Here is a 10,281-nt window from a genome sequence, read left to right as displayed (position 1 = left end):
TTACATTTTGACCTATGTCTGCCATAATAAACTTTGCAATCCTGTCTGTGTGATAAAAGGGCTGGTCAGCTATGATCAGAGGGGATTCACCTTTATGGACAGGGATGACCAGTGTCTTTCTTTCAGAGAGAAGCTGGAAGGCTCAAACCACTGACCTTTTGGTTGGTAGCTGACTGCTTTAACTACTGTACCACCAGGTCTCTCCTGTATTCAGTTTTTTATTTGAGGTGGGCCAGTGGGATAAGCTTTGGGCTGCTTACCCAAAAGTCACCAGTTCAAGTCTACTAGCTCCTGCTTGGAAGACAGATGAGGCCGTCTGCTCCCGTAACGACTTACACCCTCAGAAACCCTACCTAGGGTTGCTCTGAGCCTGAGTCAACTTGATGACCATGGGTTCAATGACATCTTTTAACAGACACACTCCTCTACTTGAGAAGAAGTCAACGAGTGCCTTCTAAGTGCCAGGCACTGCTCTAAGTCCTGGGCCACCTGCTCGCACTCCAGGGAAGCAGCTAGACCTCAAAGACCAAACACACAGCCGTGAAGTCAAGTCAATTCTGACTCACAGCAACCCTACAGGACAGGGTAGAACAGACCCTGCAGGTTTCTGAGGCAGTACGTCTTTATGGAAGTTGACAACCTCATCTTTGTCCTGGGGCTCAAATGGCTGACGTTTCCGTTAGCAGCCCAACAAGTAATCCACCAGGGCTCCAGGGATCCAGTATGAAATGTCATGTTCAGTACCAATCAAAGCCATGAGACCAGTTAAGCTGGGTCTGGACATGGTGCCTGGTGTGGAAAGCAAGGGCAGGGCAGGAGAAGGCCTCTCAGGAGAAGCTACTTGGGCAGATACCAGGATGAACTCATTGCCAACTCATAGCAACCCGATAGGGAAGGGTAGGACCACCCCCGTGAGTTTCTCACAAGCCTGGAACTCTTCACAAGAGCAGAAAGTCTCATCTTTCTCCCTCAAAGTGTCAGGTGGTTTCAAACTCGTGATCTTGCTGGTAGCAGCCAATACATAACCACGACATCACCAAGGCTCCTAGACTCCCGAATGGAGGGAAGGAAATCCCTGGGCAGTTTAATGGGAAAGATACATTTGAACATCCCAAGAAGCTGGTACAGCAAGTACAAAGACCCTGAGGTGGTGGTGAACTTGTCTTGCTGGAGAGCAGGGGACCCGGTGCTGTGCGTGCAGTGGAGTGTGTGAGCAGAAGCTGGACCCAGGCAGGATTCACTCAGACCTTTTTGGCCAGGAGAGTAGGATGGAAACCCACTAAAGGATTTTGAAGTGGAGGATCGGAGGCAATACTAGTAAGGTCTAATCCTTTTTTTTTTTAAGGTAGCTCTGTCGTCTAGCAGAAAAAATGATTGTAGGTAACAGAATAGAATCAGGGAGGCCTGTTCTGAGGCCCCACAATTGCCTAGGAGTGGAATAAAGTGTGCCTGGTGGTAATGGGAGGGGTCCTGTTGGCACAGTGGTTACAAATTGGGCTGCAATCTACAAGGTCAGCAGTTGGAAAGCACCCTGATTGCAAAAGAGCACAGGTACTCTCCTAGAAAATGTCTTGGAAACTCACAAGTGCAGGTCTCCCCGGTCCTATAGAATCACTCTGAGTCAAGCATCAACTCAATGGGAGTGAGTTTGGTTGTTTGGGGTGTGTGTGTGTGTGTAGACACACACATTGGGTGTTTGATGTTGTATTTTAACTTTGAGCTACTTGAATTTTATCCCGCTGCATGGCACTGGGAAGTAGACAATGTTGGCTTTTGTTTTTTAGTTTTATATTGGTGTTCAAATATTCCAGCAGCATAGACTAATATTTTTCTGATTTTTTATTGTTGTCTTTAATTAGACACATATTTTTTGGTTACATAATGAAGAATGTTTCAGAATCTATAGTACTCCATTAGTTTCTATTTTGTGTTGGTATTTAAACAAGCAACATACTTTTTAAAAAACATAAATCATTTTATTGGGGGCTCTTATAGCTCTTATAAGCATCCATACATCAACTGTATCAAGCACTTGTTTTAATGTCTCACGTTATAATACATTTAAGCATCGAGCTACCCTGTGCGTTTCACATCTGCCAGCTGGTTTTCCCAGGGAATGCTAGTTCTGCTCATCATTCTCCTGATATTTTCATTGGTATTTGATCAGATCGCTTAGCAGACGTCTTCTTAACCAAATGGTTACTTTTTAATATGTAAGGTTCGTGCTAAATCTCTTCATGAGGGTTCTGTCTTTCCTCGCTAAAGTAGTTTTTCTGTTTTGTTGTGGATTGGCCAAATTAACCACTAAATTCTGTATTTTTAGCCACAATTGCGTGAACCTTGGTTTGTTCTCATTCATATAACTGAAGGCATTCTCTTTGTCCCAGAAGGGATGTTGATTTCATACACGCAGAAATTCACCTGACTCTTTTCTTGCCTACTGTTTTGTTTGATTCATTAAGGCTTGATTCAATAGACATTTCAAGAACCAGGAGCCAGTGCAGGGTCTGGGAGCCACAGATGCTGCTGCTGGTCTTGGCTGCCATCAGGCTGCCCCCCACCCCCCACCCCGCTCCTGTCGATCCCATGCACAATGAGACCAGGCCTACGTAATACACAGGGTTTTCACGGACCAGTTTGACTTGTAAGTAGATTTTGGCCTTTCTTCCTAGTTCATCTTAGTCTGGAAGCACCAGTTACATATGATGTTTAGCAGCATAGCAACATTCCAGCCTCCACGGCCAGGCAGTGGTGGTTAGCCATGAGGCTCATGGGCTGGGAATTGAACTTGGGTCCCTTGCACGGATGGGAAGAGTCGACCACTGAACCACCACTCTCTCCTAGGTGCCACGGGCACAGGGGCAAAAAGCAAATGCTCTGTGCTCAGGAAGAGAGAGCCTGGGTGTCTCACACCAAAATCAACTCCCGGAGAACCCTCATGTTCCCCCAAGTTCTGTCTTCATAACCCCAGGGACCAAATACGCCACACAGAAAACCCACCACAATACGTTTGCAAGGATTTAAGACTGGTCACATCTGAGATCTGCACAAGATCCACCGTAGCAGAGATCTTCCCATGGGAAGGAAGCAAAAGAACACTGACGTTTATTTGCAGATGTTGCATTTCCAAATCAAGCACTCATTCCTTTGGTAGCCGGTGAGCGTGTTGGCTTCCTGACTTGGCTCCCAGGGAGAAAAGTCTGCTCTCCTTAACGCAGGCTGCTTCCCACCTTCTCCCACTCTCGAGGGCCTGTCTGTTGTGGAGGAGCCGTGGGCACGCGCCTCGGCTGCTAACCAAAAGGACAGTGGTTGGCATCCACCAGCTGGTTCACTGGAGAAAGGCTGGTCGTCTACCTTCATAAAGATTTACAGCAATGGGTCCGGGTTGGTTTGTCTTCAATTAAAAGACGAAAAATGCTTCTTTCATTTCCAATGGATGATTTCCTCGTGACCAGGAGTGGTTCTCAATGCTTCTCGTGCGGCTGTACGGCACGATAAACAGGTGGCAGTGGCTGGATTTCATGAGCCTCGGCAGACCCCACCAACTCTCCCTGCCTCGTCGCATTTGCTATTTCTCAGCTTGGACAGCTGCCCAGCACAGATCACTCCGTTTACCTTCCTGGAAGCTAATGACAGACTACAGACGGTCTTCAAGTCATGAGGGCTGGTAGGCTGGTAGACACAGGCAGCTTCAAAGACCAGGAGCTGCTTCCCCAGGAGATCAAGGTGATACTCAGAAAATCCCCTTGACCGTTACATAACCCAGCCGTTCTCAAAGTGTGGTCCCCAGACCAGGCACAGCACTGGGAAATTAGCACTGGGAAATTATTAGAACTGCAGATGATCGAGTTCTCTAGGCCAGATCCACGGCATCCTGCTGGCTCCTTCACCGGGAGTGTGCTACAGCACGTACAACTGCCTGGAAGTTGCTTAGTCCCAAGGCCCCTTGGAACTATGCTTCTCAGGTTCCCATAAGCCAAGTTTAAACAGCTTCTTCTCTACCTTGGCTGGAAATGAAACTCACCTGGTGTGCTTTGAAAGTTCTGAAGACACCCCAAAAAAGGTATATAGAACTTTGATGACATAACGGAATGAGCACCTGATTGCAAAAGAGCACAGGATTTGAACAGAGATTTTACCAGAGATGACAATCAAATGGTCACCAAACACATGAAAAGATGCTCAGCAAGGTGATTTGTGATCGTGGGGAGGAATGGAGTGGAGACCCAATGCCTATCTGTAGACAATTGGACATCCCTCACAGAGGGGTCACAGGGAAGAGGTGAGCCAGTCAGGGTGCAGTATAGCACCCATGAAACACACAACTTTCCTCTAGTTCTTTGGTGCTTCCTTCCCCCCACTATCACGACCTCAATTCTACCTTACAAATCGGATTAGACCAGAACACGTGCACTACTACAGATAAGAGCCTGCAACACAGGGAATCCAGGATAAATAAACCCCTCAGGGCCAACAAAGAGAGTAGAGATACCAGGAGGATTAGGGGAGGGTGGGAGGAGAAAGAGGGAACCCAACACAAAGATCAACCTAGAACCCCCTCTCAGGGGGACAAATAACAAAGTGCGGGAGGGGCTATGGAGGATGAGGTAAGATATGGGAAAAATAATCTATAATTTATCAAGGGTTCATGAGGGAGGGTTGGAGGGGGAGGGAGGGGGAAGAAATGGGGAGTGGATATCAGGGGCTGAAGTGGGACGAGAATGCTTTAAAAATGATGATGGCGACATGTGTGCAAATGTGCTTGACACACTAGAGGAATGTATGGATTGTGATGAGATGTAAGAGCCCCCAATAAAGTATTAAAAAAAAAAGATGTTCAGCAAAGAAATGCAAATCAAAACCATCGTGAGATACTATTTTATTCCCACCGGATATCTAAGATTAAAAAAAACAAACAAAACCCAGAAAATAACAAATTATGGCCCTGGTTTTGGTTCAGGCTTTGTACAGGATGTGGGTGAAATTGGAACTTGTCCCTTTGCTGGTGGGAATGTACAATACGGGCAGCTATTAGGGAAACAGATTGGCAGTTGCTCAAAAAACTAAAAACAGAACTACCATATGACCCAGTCACTCCAATCCTAGGTTTATATCCAAAAAATTGAAAGCAGACACGCAAAGAGAGACTTATACACCAACATTCACTGCGGCACTATTTATACTGGCCAAAAGTAGAAATAACCTGAATGTCTAATAAATGGGTGGATGGATGAACAAAATCTGGTACACACATACAATAGTAGTCAGCCACGAGGAGAAATTAAGTCTTGATACATGCTACCATGTGGATATAGCTGGAAGACATTGTGCCAAGTAAAATAAGTCAATCACAAAGGACAACCCTTGTGTGACGTTATTTCTATAGTAAGACAAGAAAAGAAAAAAATGCAGAGAACAAAGTTTATTAGTGGTGACCAGGAGCAGAAAGGGAAGAGGGCGGGGGCGGTGGGTAGGGGGCATAAATGATTATAGAAAGATCTTTGTGGGTAGGGTTTCACAGCTAATTATTGTACTTGCTGTCAGTAAGATGTATACCTATAAAACGCTGAATTGGAAAACACTGTTTCCTAGATACACTACAGCAACAAAGACACTGTTGTGGCTGTTTATGTACAACCAAAACCTTCATGGGATTTGGTTTCTTAACCTGGAGGTTTAGGGTCATGATTACATGGTACATTCCAGTTAATGGCTTAATAACAGGCCTGGTAACTCTTTTCTGTCTTCTAGTTTGATGCCTACATGATCTTCTAGTTTAAGGTACCTAGGACCTGAATAATTTGCCAGTGGTCACGTACGGCACACCATTCATCTCTGTTCACCTAGGAGGAGAGTCAAGAGCAGAAGGAAGATCTGGCTATGTGGCTAATTGCCTCTGAACAACTGCCTCTTTGCCATGAGCCCAGAACTGGCTGATGCCTAGCTACAATTACTGAACATTTTGATGAAAGAGTCCATAGTTGAACCCTAATCAAGAGGGGGAAATTGTAGAACAGAATTTGAAATTCTCATAGGCTCTAGACTTATGGAGCCATGGAGGTTGATGAAGCCTGGAACAATAGCCTAGAGATCATTTGTAAACCTTAAACCAAAAATATCTCCTAAAGTTGTCTGAAAGTCAAACATTAGCATAACGTGTAAAAATTGCCCGCCTTCAGTCTTACGCTCTTTTAGGATCCCTCTCCGTGGGATCAGCCACTCTGTGGGAGAAAGAGGAAGCTATCTATTCCTGTAAAGATTCAAAGGCTCGGACACTCATGAAGGGCAGTTCTTCTTCGTCCTCCTACGTGGTCACTATGAATAGAAACTCACTCGATGGCAGTGAGTTTGGTTTTATATGGGATGAAATTGACAACAACCTAAAGATTACATATGCCAGAATACTATGATATATACCTTACTGGCCAGTCAGTTTACGTGTAATGGGGAGAGGAATAAACCAAAAGAGGAGGGAAAGAATGTCGCACAATGTACTCGTTGTCACAAAGTCTAAATACAGTGGTTTGTTTTGCTGTGTATATTCTCATTTTAGAAAAACGGTTAGATGGAAAAATGTTTTGTGATATATATGTATTCTACATATATATAACCAAATTATAGATATGCATATAGACACATATAACAAAATTATGTGTAGATGCATATATATAACATATATTAAATATATATAACATATACATATATATATTTACCAGAACAAGACGGTTTAAAATCTTAGGCATTTCAGGATTAACCGCTTATTTCACTAACTAATTCAGGTAGACGTCACCTCGTACATAATATTTCACAAAGGGAAGCTATGTGGAGGAATTAGAAGGGGAAAAAAGCAGCCTGTGGCTTATCCTCACTGTCTCAGCCTCCCTTTTCTTCTGACCCACTTGTTCGGACAATTCACAATCACTCAAGGTCACTTGGAACTGTCAGAGACCTCCAGGAGCATGACGGGCTTGGCTTCTACTAAGGGCATTCTTGGTGACAGTCACACTGGATTCTTGCTTCCAGAATCATCTGGAGGAGGACCAGCCCAGGCACGTGAGAGGCCCGGACACCGCACAGGTAGCAGAGAGCCAAGTAGCAGACGCTCTTTTCCAGTCCAGGCGTCAACCAGCCGGGGCAGAAGGAAGGGCAGCAAACAAAGAGCCCCCGGACAGCAGCAGAAAGGGAGTCTGGGCGAGGTTTTATAAAGCCCCAGGCTCTCTCCACCGTCCATCCAAGCACTGACTCTCAACCGAGAAACAATACCAGCGGCGCTCCTAGACTTGACTGGGGTGGGGGGGGGGGGGGGGAGTATGAGAGAGCAAGGGGAAAGGCTTCCTTTAAACCAAAAATATAATTTGGAAGCTTTCGTAATGGAAAGAAAGACTTTGTGATTTGGTCAGAACTTTGGAATTGTCAGATACCAGTTCTGCCGCTGGCCGGCCCTGTCAACCGCTGAACCACGTGGAACGTCCACTTCCACGTCGGCTGAGTGCAGGTGAGATCCATGGATCGAAAGCGATGATCACACACAAAGCAACTAGGACTGTATAGGGAGAAGAGGATCAAAGAAACCCTCGGGAGATTTCTAAAAACCGTGCGGACTGTGACTGGGTAACGCATGTTTCTTAGTAAAGGTTTGAAACATTATTTTTCAAATAGTTGTCAACTTTTAAGCTCAAGCCTAGACTGTTTGTTTGACTGCTCATATGATCAGCTCATACCTAGGCTGTTTTATGTAGGTACAAAGCAAACGGCAAAAAGAAAAACTAACACAAGCACCTAACAAGGAAAGAGATAGTGAGATGTTTTTTTTTAATTCTACCCTTCCAAAATGAAAGCCACACTTATTGATGAACCCATGAATGAGGTTGCCAAGCAGCAGGGCGGGGCACCACTCCTTCCCTTACAGCCCACGGCACTCTCGCCTCGCCTCACCACTCGCATTTCTTCTCCAGGAAATTCCCGCGAAGAGAATGGGGGAGAGTGGCACTCCAACGTTATGGGGTTCGTGACAGTCAACTTGCTAGAAGGCCTGGTGTGTGTGACTCCTCTGAACTCTTAGGATAAATATCTATTAAATATTAAATACATATCGACCCAGTTCTAGGAAGCATTCTAATGATAACCGCCAAGAGCTAAGAAAAAACTTCAGCTATATATAACTCCTTTATTTGCCAGAAGATGTTGCCAGCGCCTTGTACATGCTTTACTTTGGTGAGTTGAGCTATTTTAATAGAGTCTTTTGTTTCCACTTGAAAACAACTGAGATGTACGATTGATGCTCATTTACTGTTCGTACAGGCAGCCAAACCCTTCATCCCCAAAGGCCACAATTCAGGCATAATTGGGTTAGAAAAATTCTGATTCCAGACAAAACTAGAGGAAAAAACCATACCTTTCTGAGTGTCTAGGTTGCACACCTAAACTATTAAACTATTAATTACTACTACAACAGAACAGCCCACACCATTCGTTGGGTCTGGGGAGATCAAAGTCTGGATTCTAGTCTTGGCTTTGCCATTGGGTAGATTTTTGACACTGGGGAACATGTTAGTTTCCACAATGCTACGTGGTTATACCATTTCGCCCTGCCTCCAAGGCACAAGAGTGAGAACATGGATTTTCTCTCCCTGTGTGAAAAACATCATGAAAACGGGTGTGACAAGATCGTTCTCTACCCTGCACGTCTACGTACTGAGGGATATAGGGATTAGCTAGAAGGGGCTTCCATACGAATGATCACCATCCCATTGTTCACCAAGGATTTGAAAGCAACTAGGTGGCTGTGGCTGTAGAACTTTAAATCTTGGGCATGGGAGGTGTGAACTTTCTATATGTGGAGCTACTCACATTGGTAAACTACAGCAGGTTATCATCACAGTTCATATGAAGGGCGCATACCCAGGGCACAGCATGGGTGGACATGTATCTTCCTCCTAGGATGAGTCCTGGAGCCCTGGTGGTGTAGTGACTACTCATTGGCTGCGATCTGTAAGGTCAACAGTTCAAAACCACCAGGCACTCCTTGGGAGAAAGATGGGGTTTTATACTCCCATAAATCATTACAGTCTCAGAGACCCACAGGAGCATTTCTAGCTTGGCCTACAGGGAGGCTATTACTCAGCCATCGAATGAGTGAAGATGCGTCTACCTCTCTAGCAGATGCTAGCTAGACACAAGATATCACAGAGCCAGGAAGCCCAGAGCAGATGGCCCATCGGATGACCAGGGAAGGTCCGTGATGCTCGACCAGGATGGATGGTCAGTCTCCCCTGAGCAGTGTGGGATTCACAATAGGCAAATCACAAAGTCAGTGATACCAACTGAAAGGTGTGGACTTCAGTCCCATGGTCTGTTTAGAGGCCTGACAAGAGAACCCCAACAAGCCCACCACAGAAGAAAGAAGGGGAGTCCGTTTCTAGAATCCCACAGAATCCTAGTAAGTATGAGATGAACCCTATCAAATGAACAGGGCAGACTTCCCACACGGCTACCTCAGTATAGAGATAGCTCCAGTCGGTGAGGTCTACAGTCCAGAAACAAGCACCTCTGAATGTGAGAGTCTGTGAGTACCGTGGGAAGGGAACCTGATTAATTGGTTCCATGAGGTGAACCAGTTCACAGCCCCAGGAACCGAATCATTTCTTTAAGAGAAACGTGGAACACAGAAACTGAGGCAGGGGACACATGCCACAGACTAAAGACAAGAACGTGGCAGCAATCTTTCCCTCGTAGACGATTTTTTACATCTGTAGGCATTGAGCCCCTTCTTCCAGGTTCTCTCCCTTCCAACTCAACATGTGTTTCTGCTCCAAAGGAACTTTGTAGTTCAGGTCTGTCACAATAGGCACGTTCACGTTCCTGCTTCAGGTTCTCCAGAGACCTCTGCGACAGAAGCAGCTCAGAACTATCTCCGTTCCCCGGGCGAACATGGCTCAGAGAGAAACATCAGTGTGAGATGCCTGAGTTCTTTAAAAGGAACACACTAGGTGGATAAATGCTACTCAAAAGTTGCTATAGTAATACCAGAGTATGTCTTAACTCCCCCTACCCCCAACGGGGCTGATTTGCCAGCTGAGACAGCCGTGCAGATGCAGCTGCTTTGACTGTGATGGGTGTGGTCTGGGAGAGCAATAACGAACGCCTCACAGGTAGGAAAAGGGATGGACCAGGTGGGGAATCATCCCCACAATACAGGCATCGCAGCTGAACTCCCAACCAAAGGCCGGTGAAGAATGTGACCTGGAAAATGATGTATCATCAAACTGACAATGATTTATT

Source organism: Echinops telfairi, unplaced genomic scaffold (genome assembly GCF_000313985.2).
Source record: "Echinops telfairi isolate 266 unplaced genomic scaffold, ASM31398v2 ScPeMD7_7467;HRSCAF=8505_1, whole genome shotgun sequence".
NCBI classification, from domain to species: Eukaryota; Metazoa; Chordata; class Mammalia; order Afrosoricida; family Tenrecidae; genus Echinops; species Echinops telfairi.
Note: the sequence above shows the minus strand (reverse complement) of the source record.